General features: G+C 42.8%; 1 protein-coding gene across 1 annotated transcript in view; it reads left to right on the top strand.

The window, feature by feature from the left end:
* Positions 1-7,659, top strand: part of EDN3 (endothelin 3) — a 44,618-nt gene extending 36,959 nt beyond the window's left edge. The window contains exon 5 of the mRNA XM_078848284.1: positions 7,599-7,659. The gene's annotated coding sequence lies outside the window, so the exon portion shown is untranslated. The remainder of the gene's footprint in view (positions 1-7,598) is intronic.
* The last annotated feature ends 4,547 nt before the right edge of the window (positions 7,660-12,206 follow it).

Below are 12,206 nucleotides of genomic sequence, written 5' to 3'. Positions count from 1 at the left end.
TGGACAGATATAATTTTAGCCAACAGAAAATTAATTCTGACAAGCTGAGGTGCTCTTCATTTGCTTTAGAAGAATGTGCTGAGTTGGAACTTTGATTTCCTGAAACTATTTATTAAATGCAGAAGAATTGACTTAATCTTATCTCCAATGATATAATACTCCCACTTAACTGACATGACTGACAGTAAATAGACTGAGTGAAGTGCTTTCCAATGATGCTGAACAAAGGCATATTTCTAGTTAGGTCTGTCTGTGTTAATTAAGGACCAGACCCCAGACTTATGCAGGCAAAAGTCCCACCAAATTTAAGATGCATGGCAAGACTTCAGTGGGATTTCCACCTTCCTATAGCATATACACCAGCTTCTATGAGGATTCTGCTGTGTTTGAAAAAGCTGCTTTAAACAACGCAGCTGAAGAAAATGCTCTTAATAAAGAACAATGGCCACTTTAACAACACACTGCCATATCCCTAAACATTCCCAAGTCTTAGAAATGAATTAGCGTCTTTGCACAGTTCATTTCTCTTGTTGGAGAGGAACACCGGGGGTATGTCTACACAGTGAATGGCAAGCGAGTGCCAGAGCCCGGGTCCACAGACTCAGGATTGTGCTACAGTGCTAAAAATAACGGGGTGGATATTATGGCTTGGGCTTTGAAGCTGGGGGGAAGGGGAGGACTTCAGAGCCCAAGCCGCAACATCTCAACAGCTGTTTTTAGTGCCACAGCCTGGCCCCACCAGCCCACGTCTGTTGCCTTGGAGACTTGTGTGGCTTGCTGTGTAGGTGTACCCCTGGTCTCACATACAAGGATGTCGTTTTAGGACTCCTCTCAGCCATGCTTATAGGTAGGCACAGTGGCCCCAATTCTGGGACATGTTCTAGTAACCAGGACCTAGATTGATTACCAGCCCCGCACTCCAGGTTGCGGATTCCCTTGACACAAAGGGATTTCCATGCTGGCAAAGCCCTGTGCTGCCCTTGGTGCCCAGGGAGGAGTTGTGGGCAGGAGCAGATGTTCCGCAAGCCGGAATGGCTGCAGTGGGCTGCTGGATGGCTCTACAGCAAATAGTTGGAGGCAGTAGAAGGCAGACTTACGCTCGGGTCCATGCAAGCCCCGCAGACCAATCCAGAATTTAGTTGCCCACAGGTGGCATAAAGCCCCATTTAACTCAGAACCGGGGCCTGTAAAAGGCGATACCTCTCTTCTAGCATCTCCTGGGAAGGGGGAGCGCTGCTCCCGTCTCAGAATCCTGAGCTCAGGCCTCTGGCTGTGCCTCGTTGCGTGGGGAGTTAAAACAGTCCAACCAAGGTGTCAAGATGCTTCTGCAACCCACAAAAAGCAGAGTCCTGGGCCTTTGGGAAGGCAAAGAAAAAGAAGAAAAGAGAGAAGTTCCGGACCTTTTCCTTTCTGAGAGGGCTCGGGAGGCCAACGCTCTCTAGCCATTCCACAGACAGAAACCCGTCCTTCCAGGGGCTGCAGAGCTGTGAGTTGGGAGTCCTGCTCCTTCAGAATGTCACCCTGCCCTGAGCAAGAAGCCTCCTTTTCAGGACCTGCCCAGCCCTGATGAGCTGGTCTGAGGGTGATTGTGCCCAAAGGAGCCTCTTTAACCTTTTCCTAGGGTGGGGGGACTACCCCAGCACAGGGCCACTTGTACAAAAGCTCCTACTATTCATAACAGATCAACATTTTTCGTAAGTGATATCTGTTTGCTGCTGAGCACTGGGAGTTCCAGGGACTCAGCATCCTCAAAAGTATTTTTAAAATAGCACTGTAAAAATGGACATAAAATACACATACTGGGTCAGATTCTGAGCTCAGTATACTAATGTAAATGTAGAATGACTAAGATCAGAATTTGGTCCATGAGCTTTTCATTGGGAAGAAAACTCCAGGTGAAGAAAATTCGGTGAGCCTTTCATTGTAAAATATTTAGTGGTCTGGTCCTAGTCATTAGTGACACATTATTTATTCCCTTTTATATTATGATAATACCAAGAGGCCCCATTTCTAGGCTCCTTTCATACAAACAAAAAGACGGACGGTTCTTATGCCAAAGAGCTCAGAGTCTTGGTTGGAGTAGTCAATTATTTTTTTGTCAAGGTCCATATTTCTTGGTCAGGGTATAATCAAGGTCCAGACTCCAGAGAAACATTTTTCACACTCCAACAACAATAATGATGATAAGTAAATAAAGATTTCGGGGTCCGTTCAAAAGCATCTGGTGGTCTGGATTTGGCCTGCGGTCCACCTACTGGCTACCCCTGATCCAAGTATATGATGAGACACAATTCATGGATACAGACGCACAAGGGAGGACACCATAAGGGTGATGTGACAATGAGTATCATAAGTAGCAGCAGTCCCAACACAGCTATTGCTTAGCCATTCAGCCCTAAACCACCATACACAGTGCAGGAGAGATGGCTAAAGACTAGAAAATATCAGGTTTGCTGCAGGTCAGGACTGATGCGCATTAACACAACTTATGTGGAGAAGCTTGCAGTACTCGTACTAAGAAAAGAAAAGGAGGACTTGTGGCACCTTAGAGACTAACCAATTTATTTGAGCATAAGCTTTCGTGAGCTACAGCTCACTTCATCGGATACGTTCAGTGGAAAATACAGTGGGGAGATTTATATACACAGAGAACATGAAACAATGGGTGTCACCATACACACTGTAACGAGAGTGATCAGGTACAGTGAGGTATTACCAGCAGGAAATCGGGGGGGGGGGGGGCGGGGGTGGACCATTTGTAATGATAATCAAGGTGGGCCATTTCTAGCAGTTGACAAGAACGTCTGAGGAACAGTAGGGGGGGAATAAACATGGGGAAATAGTTTTACTTTGTGTAATGACCCATCCACTCCCAGTCTTTATTCAAGCCTAAGTTAATTGTATCCAGTTTGCAAATTAATTCCAATTCAGCAGTCTCTCGTTGGAGTCTGTTTTTGAAGTCTTTTTGTTGAAGAATTGTCACTTTTAGGTCTGTAATTGAGTGACCAGAGAGATTGAAGTGTTCTCCAACTGGTTTTTGAATATTATAATCCTTGACATCTGATTTGTGTCCATTATTCTTTTACGTAGAGACTGTCCAGTTTGGCCAATGTACATGGCAGAGGGGCATTGCTGGCACATGATGGCATATATCACATTGGTAGATGTGCAGGTGAACGAGCCTCTGATAGTGTGGCTGATGTGATTAGGCCCTATGATGGTGTCCCCTGAATAGATATGTGGAATTAATAATAGATATGTGGAATTAATTTGCAAACTGGATACAATTAACTTAGGCTTGAATAAAGACTGGGAGTGGATGGGTCATTACACAAAGTAAAACTATTTCCCCATGTTTATTCCCCCCTACTGTTCCTCAGACGTTCTTGTCAACTGCTGGAAATGGCCCACCTTGATTATCACTACAAAAGGTCCCCTCCCCACCCCCCCGTTGGTAATAGCTCTTCTTACCTGATCACTCTCGTTACAGTGTGTATGGTATCACCTATTGTTTCATGTTCTCTATGTATACAAATCTCCCCACTGTATTTTTCCACTGAATGCATCCGATGAAGTGAGCTGTAGCTCACGAAAGCTTATGCTCAAATAAATTTGTTAGTCTCTAAGGTGCCACAAGTCCTCCTTTTCTTTTTGCGGATACAGACTAACATGGCTGCTACCCTGAAACCAGTTCTTGTACTGTGTGTACCTCTGGCCAGTGCTATTCGTGCCTCACTTGCACGAGCCCTAAATCCTCCACTTTACAATAGAAGTAAAACTGATTCTATTACAACATTGCATGATTCATTGCAGCAGGGTAAAAGGCTATCCATATTTAAGGTCCCACATTTTCAAAAATGACCTTGATTTTTGGGGAGCCCAGATTTTGACACCAAGGGCTCAGCCCTGCGAGGTTCTCACCCTGGGTTCCCACTGGCAGCACTCAGCAGCTTCCACCCATGCTCACTTCACCATCTTTCAAGATTGTCTCTCTAGGAGCAGGTTTTCAGAGGCTCTGAGCATGAGCTACTCCAGGTGAAGTCAATGGGGCTGAAAGTGCTCAGCATGCTGGCAAATGAGGTGTCACGCAAAAGAGGAGGCCACTTGGGAAAGTCTGGTCTTGGATGATTTAAGGAGAAAAGAATGTTCCCGGAACTAAGCATGATATGTAGGTGATGGGAGTAAGAAAATGAAAGGGTAACAGAAGGCTATCATGAGAAAAGGAACAGATTCCAGCCATGGGAACTTTAAACCTTTAAATCCATGGCTTGGAAGCCACTGGAATAATAGTCAAGCAAAATTTTAAACAGATGAGATTGAAAACAATGTCTGCTTTTTTGGCTATAATGTTCGGAAATTATACACTTCTAACCTACTGTGGAGGGGTTTCCAGAACAGAGAAACCTCACAGGATTAAGAGGCTTACACTACATCAGGCAATTTAAACAAAGAATATTGAACTGTTCTGTTTACAGTAAAATGGTATCTTGAACTTTATTTAAAAGTAATTTTTGCCCATAAAATTTGGTGATGGCGGTGTGTTGTGTTGTTTGTTTTGTTTTGTTTTGGTCTCTTGGCTTCCAAGCTTTTCTAAATGGCTTTGGAACTCATCAAGACAGCAGTGCCTAAATTTACATTCTGAAGGCTTCTTTGTGCTGACTTACTCATGCTGAAGGATAGTAGCTCTCAAGAGTGGGAAAATGGAACATTAGCTAGGGGGCTAGCCTGGGCTTTGGAGACCAATGTTCCATTCTCTGCTCCGCCACAGATTTCTTGTGTGACCTTATGCAAGTCACTTAGGGCTAGATTTTTAAACTAGTTAGGCTGCTTGACATTTCTGAAATCCCATTATGCACTTCTCTGCACCTGTAGGCTCCTAAATAGCTTTAATAATCTGTCAGTTTCCCGTTTGCATAACAGGGACAGTAACTTCCTTTACCTCAGAGGGGTGTTGTGAGAATAACTCCATTAAAAGTAGTGAGGAGTTCAGATACTATGGTAACAGTGTGCTTTTTAAGTAGCTGGTTAGTTGGGCTTCAATATAGACTTGCCATATGCTATCATGTGATGTTTAATAATGGACATAATGAGCCAGATACTCAGAATAAAATGGCAGAGCTCTGATGACTTCAGTGGAGTTATGCCACTTTACAAGAGCTGAGGATCTGGGCTAATAACTTCCAGATGAGCAGAAGTCTTTGCAATTTGCCATGTATCTGGAGTTCTGTGTTCTACCACTCATTTTCCCTATTACTGTATGTACTAACCACGTGGAAACAGTCACTTTGGCACTTTAAAATGACTGTACATTAAAAATAATATTTTAATGCTGAACTATTTGGGGACCATACAGTTTTATCTGAATGTAGAACCAGAGCATATAAAATGATTAATGCTATGTCAGTGGACATCACATTACCATTTACTAACTAACCACTTCTTTTAAAGCTGTGCTTTGAGAATCAGATCCAACTTCTATTCAAGTCAATGAGAGTTGGACGCGGCTCAAACAGGAGGAATTTCATCCTAATTACTTAAAAGTATGACTTCTGCTTCTATTGTGTTCAGCAACATTACTCACATTATGCAATAATATATGGATTTTTTTCACTAGCATTTGTTTTGATTTTGTTTGCTCTTATTAGATTTGCAAACAACAATACTGGAAGATTTGATTTTACTTCTTTCCCCACAAACAATTGGCTAAACAATTTTAAAATGTCAGTTGTTTCTCAGAGAATAAAAACAAAATAAGACAGCATACAAGAGAGAAATAACGTATGCAAGAAAGGATGAAAGGAAAGAAACTTAAGATGAAACCAGCATTTTTAAATGAAACTCTTATAGCTCCATATGCAAAATAGAGCAAAATGCTGCCACTACAATATGGGACGTATCTGTTTCTTAAACAATCAATATCTATAGAGTGATGTTTTTCTGTGCATTTAAAAGCTGTGCAAAACACTGTTGCAATAGAGAGTTGCTAGGTTGGATGAAGTCAACAGCCCATCTAGTCTTTGCAGTGTTGTAGACCAGTGGTTCTCAACCAGAGGAACATGTCCCCTAGGAGTACACAGATGTCTTCCTGGGGTACTTCAACTCATCTAGATATTTGCTTAGTTTTACAACAGGCTACATAACAAGCACCAGTGAAATCAGTACAAACTAAAATTTCATACAGACAATCATTTGTTTATACTGCTCTACACACTGAAATGTAAGTACAATATTTATATTCCAATTCATTTATTTTATAATTATATGGTAAAAATTAGAAAGTCAGCAATTTTTCAGCAACAGTGTGCTATGACACTTTTGTACTTTTATGTCTGATTTTATAAGCAAGTAGTTTTAAGTGAGTGAAACCTGGGGGTAAGCAAGACAAATCAAACTCCGGAAAGGAGTACAGTAGTGTGGAAAGATTGAGAGCCACCATTGTAGACAAAGTAAACTGGGTATGGCCTAGCAAACCATAGGAAAATGGGAATATAACATGGAAAGTGGCTATACTATGGTAGGCTGGGGTTTTGATGTACTTGGGCGGGGAAAGGGGCTAGGCACACATGACCAGATTTACAAAGGGATTTAGGTGCCTAAGCTGCAGATGGATGCCTAGATGGATTTTCAAAAGCACTTAAGTGAGTAAGGCACTGAACTCCCCTTGAAATTAATAGGATTTTGGCACCTAACCCAATTTAGGTGCTTTTGAAAAAATCCCACTAGGTGCCTATCTGGATCTTTAGGTTCATAAATACCTTTGAAAATCTGGCCTTCAGTTCCCATTCAGTGGGAGTTAGGGCCCACATAAGCTAAATGCACCTCTTTAGTTTCACATAAGCCCTCAAAATAAGGCTTATATGGCACTTGGGAAAAGTTCAGTCTTCAGGGCTTACAGCTTCTCTACGTTGCAGGCAGTAAAAGCAGACAAGATCACCAACACTTGATCAGGTGTGCTAATGACATCCCATCCAGTAGATGGCAGTATTTGGGGAAGAGAGACAAACCATATTATTATATAAGCAATCACAAATAAAAGCAGAGGGACTATGCATAAATGGTTATGCCTAGTGTCCCTAGAGGGCTTTAAAGTCATCTTCCATGTGATGACATGTTCACACTAGCTTACGTTAGTTAGAGGCAATCATTGCCTTATCATTTGCAAGAGCTCCAGAGTTCCTGCTCCTGAAGTACCTATCTGTGAGAAAGGGAACACCAATGAGCGGTATTGTGAGTCAAACCAGAAATTGCTACTGAACTGGGACTTCTCATGATGTAGTTCCTAGCTACTTGACTCACTTGCTCCAATTAGGGTGACCACCCATCCCTAATTGGGCAGGAGAGTCCCGAAATGTAGATTTCAAGTCCCGGTCCCAGACTGAATGACTCTGGGACAACATTTGTCCTGGATTCCCCTCGACAGAATTCAAATTTACTGCTTAGCAACGGTCAAACCATAGCAACTACAATGCAATGCAAAGCCTCGCTACTACTGCATCATTCACAGTGCTTACACAGCCACAGAATGACTGACACATGGTTTAGCCAATCTAAGACATAACTTATCGCCCCACTATCACCTGATTTGTTACACTTCTCAGGTGTTCCCCAATGGCTAAAACTAATGTGCTTTGGTGATGCAGTCCAGTGAAGAACAAGACACATTGGTAAGTTGATATTTAATTTTTAATGACCATTATTAGCATCTTGGACGGGACTGTACTTGGGGCAGCTAGCCCCTCCTTCCACCATGGCAACAGTATTTTTTAGCATGCTAACTCAATCAGCACTAGTGCAAGTGTGTCTCCTTGAGCAGGGAGTCATACCCCGAGACCGAAGTGTAGACATACCTTCGGGCAGGCACACTCTACTGCTGCTATTTTGTTTCATAGGATCCAGATTTTCAGAATTGCAGAAGAGTAACTGGAAGTGTAAAACCATGTGCCCATGGAGTTACCAGAGTTATAAATGCAGTCATCACAAGGAGCATGCATATGGACTGCTAGATGTCTGATTAAGTATGTGCACAGACCTGGTAAAGGCATGTGCAGACTAGACATGCCTTTTTTGAGGGCACCATGCTGAAAACCTGGATCTTGGGTGCTTTTGATGGAGAGTATCCGAGAAAAAAAAAATGGATCAGAAGACGTATCTGATGTGGTAGTGTTAAGTGCTGACCTGCATCTGGCTGAGGAAACCAGAGATGCCTGTGGAAGTGGGACCCTGTGTAGTTGCTGTTTATAACTCTGGCTGTCAGCGTGAAGCAGAGCTGTGTTACTAAGTAAATAGCCCATGGCCGCAGCAGGCCCGAGAGTTGACACACCGCCTCGCCATGAAAAATGCCAGAAGGAAATGTGTGAAGAATGTTAATGGTCATGGTGTTCAGGTAGCAGTATCCCAATTGTGTGCTAGTTATCCTGCAGTGAGATGACATCTGTATCCAGCATGTCGAGGCAGAACTATGTCGCTGTCCAGGCAGAGTTGGTTTTCCCGGTGCAAATCAGAGAGGCATGTAAGAAAGCCCAGCACAGCCCATTTATTAACCCACTGCCCCAGCAAGCTCGATTTTAGAATTAAAGCGTAAATTGAATCAAGGGGTTTTATTTGCAGCATTTGTTTATAGAAAATTGATAACAGTCTGCAACACAGGATTATCTCAGATACACAAACTCCCCATTTGTTCTAAATTACTATAAATAAAATGGAAGGAAATAACAAATAAAAACAAACCCCAACCCAAACAACAACAAAACACCCAACAACAAACCCCTGTTTTCTTAGGACACATTTAATTCATTTCTTTCCCTCTCATTTATCAAATGGTTTAACGTTTGTTTCTTTCGGACGTTTCAGTTACCAGACTCTTCATGGTCTAATGTGAAACAGCCCCAGGTATAAATGATATGCCTTTGTTTTTGAACCATGAAACTGAGCTAGCTGCTCATCTGATCTTAATTGTTCTTGTTGACTTTCTTGTGTGAAGGAGATTGAAATAAATTGCAATAACCTAAGGTTACAGTTCTGCCTTTCTAGTCGCATGGCTTGCTGGTGTACCAAAGAGAGGAGAAGAACTGATTCCCTGGTTCAACGAGTTTACAGTCTAAGGGATTAACCCTGCAAGTGCTGGGCACTCCAAGGTGAGTAGCCACCTGGCTTTAGTGAGAATGCTCAGCTCTTTGCAGCTAGACAGACAGCAATTCATGCACGATAGACAACCAGGGTCTGGTCCTATCCTGGATTTCAGTGAATCTTTATACTTCTTATATCACCCTTTCTAGCTAAAGTGGACTAAAAAGGTGAGGGTTGGGCAGGCAACCCACTGTGTGTGTGTGGAGGGAGAGGATTATGGGAGGAGTGGGCCTAATCAGCCAACTTCAACGTAGAGCCAGAGTGGGGGAAAGGGTCAGGCAACTACTTACTGAAGAGTGCCCAGAAGATTCAGGGCCAGCTGGCTCTCTCTCAAGATACTGAAGGTGAAGCTAGGGAGTAGACTTCAGTTTCCTGAATATATTGCCCAGAAGGCAACAAACGATAGTAAAGGGGCCAGATCTCTACTGAGCAGAGTGAAGCTGTGGAGAAGACAGTGACTCAATCCTGAGCCCTGGCTTGCTGAAAGGATTGTGAACTTGGAACTTTTCGCTGACTTGGTGCAGTGCCAGGTGGGGGTTGAAAAATCAAAGCCAGTTGTGATTCAACTCCAAAAGCCCCTTGGAACCATGCACACCTGTGATGCACAGCTCCTGAACAAGATAAAAGCATTAACAGGCTTTTTTTATCGGTACTTTATTTCCACTGGGTCCACTGCAGAAGGGAAGTGTGTTAACTCCACAGGAATGAAGCCAGAATTCAACACCTTCTGGTGTCAATTTATCAAGTCATGGGTCAACTGCGGGTCAAGCTGTGCACTATTTTAAAGGTGCTGCAAATTACATGCCAGACCAAACTGAGGAGTTTTCATTCTTACATACAAAAATCTTTCCTTACGCAAGTCTGATCAAAAGCTAATAAACCATTCAATGCTAAAAGCCCTGGACCAGATTCTAAGGTCCTTCATCAGTTTATATTCGGTCCTTAGGCAAAGATCCTATGGGACTTGAGGATTTGGCTCTTTATTTAGGCGGTGGGGAATGGGAGATAAGAGACTTAGAAGAGGCCATGGATCCGATGCTAAGTCAGGCTTACAGGGATTTAAAGATACTTTCAGAAAGCAGCACAGGATTCCCCAGTAGAAAGGAATCCTCAGCTGGTCTGGCCCAGTTAGATCATGACTGGGGGATGATATCTCCAGAGTTATAATCCTGGTTCTTCCACTGACTCACTGTGGGGGCTTGGGAAGTCATTTAGTTTCTCGGAGCATGAGTTTCCCCAGCTGTTAAATGGTATAAACTGTATAAATTCCTCTTTCCCCCACACCCATCAATCAACCACCACTTTGTGTTTTCAGGCAGGCTGGGGTCTTTTCTCGAGGTGAAAGCCCTCAGCCCTCACCCTGCTGAGGACTCTATGGAGAAAATCCTCCCAACACCACTATAAAAGACCTAAGATGGGGTGGCAGCAGGGAGGAGGAGGACACTCATAGCCCTGTGCTAGAGTGGCATTGGTGGAATGCCCAAAGCAGCTGGTTTCATATATGGAGCCGTTCACACCTCTTGGAGGTATTGTTTCAAGCTCTCTGCACACTCAAGCACTGGTTACACTTGGATCACATTCTGAAGCTTTTCTTTACAATAATGAAGGCTAGAAACTTGTTATAGTATGAAACCTGAGATTTCGGTCTCATCATGCGAATTCAGGAACAGGGTCCCTAGGCACTGGCTGAAAGAGACGTGAAGAAGAAGATTGTGGCAGGGCATAAATTAATTACCGTAGAGTACTCTGGAGATATAAAGAACTATTTAATTATTATTTCAAAGGAAACTCTGCTGAATCTTGACTGCTGTTTCACCTCTACTGCCCCATCGCAAACCTGGGCATAACTTGGGATCTCGTGCCAACGTAGAATCAAACGTTGTTGAAAAACACCTGAAAGCTAACTAAGACAGACATCTGTGCTCTTTTTTTAGGGGTGCCAAGTCCCTGTCAGCCACTCAAGTCAATGTGCTGGAGCAATGCAAGCCTTAAAAAACAATTTGAATCACCATGATCTGGAGAGGTTAAAACAAGAGACTATAAAATATTACCTAATTAAATAGACTAATATTTATGACCTTGCGAGAGGAAGGACAAGGTAAGTATTTTGGGGCATCTAGATACTGTAGGAAAGAAAGAACAGTGGGTGATAGTTTTGTGGGAAATGGCAGCTCACTCTAAATTACAGGAGGAAGTTAACGGTCAAGTTACCATGTCAAAATCCAAGAGTATCAAAGCACTTCTGCCTCTTGTAAAGGACTGGAGAAGGACCATGCCACTTTCACCAGCCGACCATCCGCTCTGGTTGCTTTAGAGCAGCCTAACAGTGAATTAATTAAAAAACAACAAAGAATGGCTAAAAGGTCCAATTTACAGGGTGGTCATCAAGTCTTCAGCTGAATTTAATTTATATGAAGGTCAAAATCTCTACAGCACTTAATGCCACACAAATCAACAAGTCTAACACTGAACAGCAGGCAGAAAACAGCCAGACTCTAGGCACAGTTACTTAGATTTTACTTAGATTTACAATTAGTACATAACAAAAATGCACCTCTCTTAGTCGCTAGGCATCTTTGCCAAAAATGAAAGATATTATCCAACACAAAAATAAACTTAACATCTGCTGCTCACCCTCAAGCCAAAACCCAACCCCCAATCACAATAAACTGTAGCTTTTGTGAAAGATGCTACAGACTGTCTACAGAAGCCCTCTGTGCTCGGAACACCTAGATTATAAACATTGCAAGATTCCCAATATTCTGTCATCAAAGTGTGCCACTCTCCCAAAACACTTCACATGAGACTGTAGTCCTGTTTCCACTACCTATGCAATCCGGGGCCTTTTTGCTGAGACCACCGCAACCATCACCAAGGGCCACTGTGCTATTGTTTTTTGTCTCTTAGACTCATTTGCCATAAATTAGAGAAAAGTCATCATATGGGAATGATTTGTGTGGTCACTCTGATCTAGATTCGAACCAGTGACTTAGAGGTTAATTGTTCCATAACCCACGGCTGTTCTCCAAAGCTACCTTCACAAGCTACTTTCAATGGCAACATGGGTTAAGCCTAGTGCC

This window comes from Lepidochelys kempii, chromosome 13 (assembly GCF_965140285.1).
Source record: "Lepidochelys kempii isolate rLepKem1 chromosome 13, rLepKem1.hap1, whole genome shotgun sequence".
Lineage (NCBI taxonomy): Eukaryota > Metazoa > Chordata > Testudines > Cheloniidae > Lepidochelys > Lepidochelys kempii.
The sequence above is the reverse complement of the archived record's forward strand: the minus strand, read 5'-3'. Positions and strand labels throughout refer to the sequence as shown.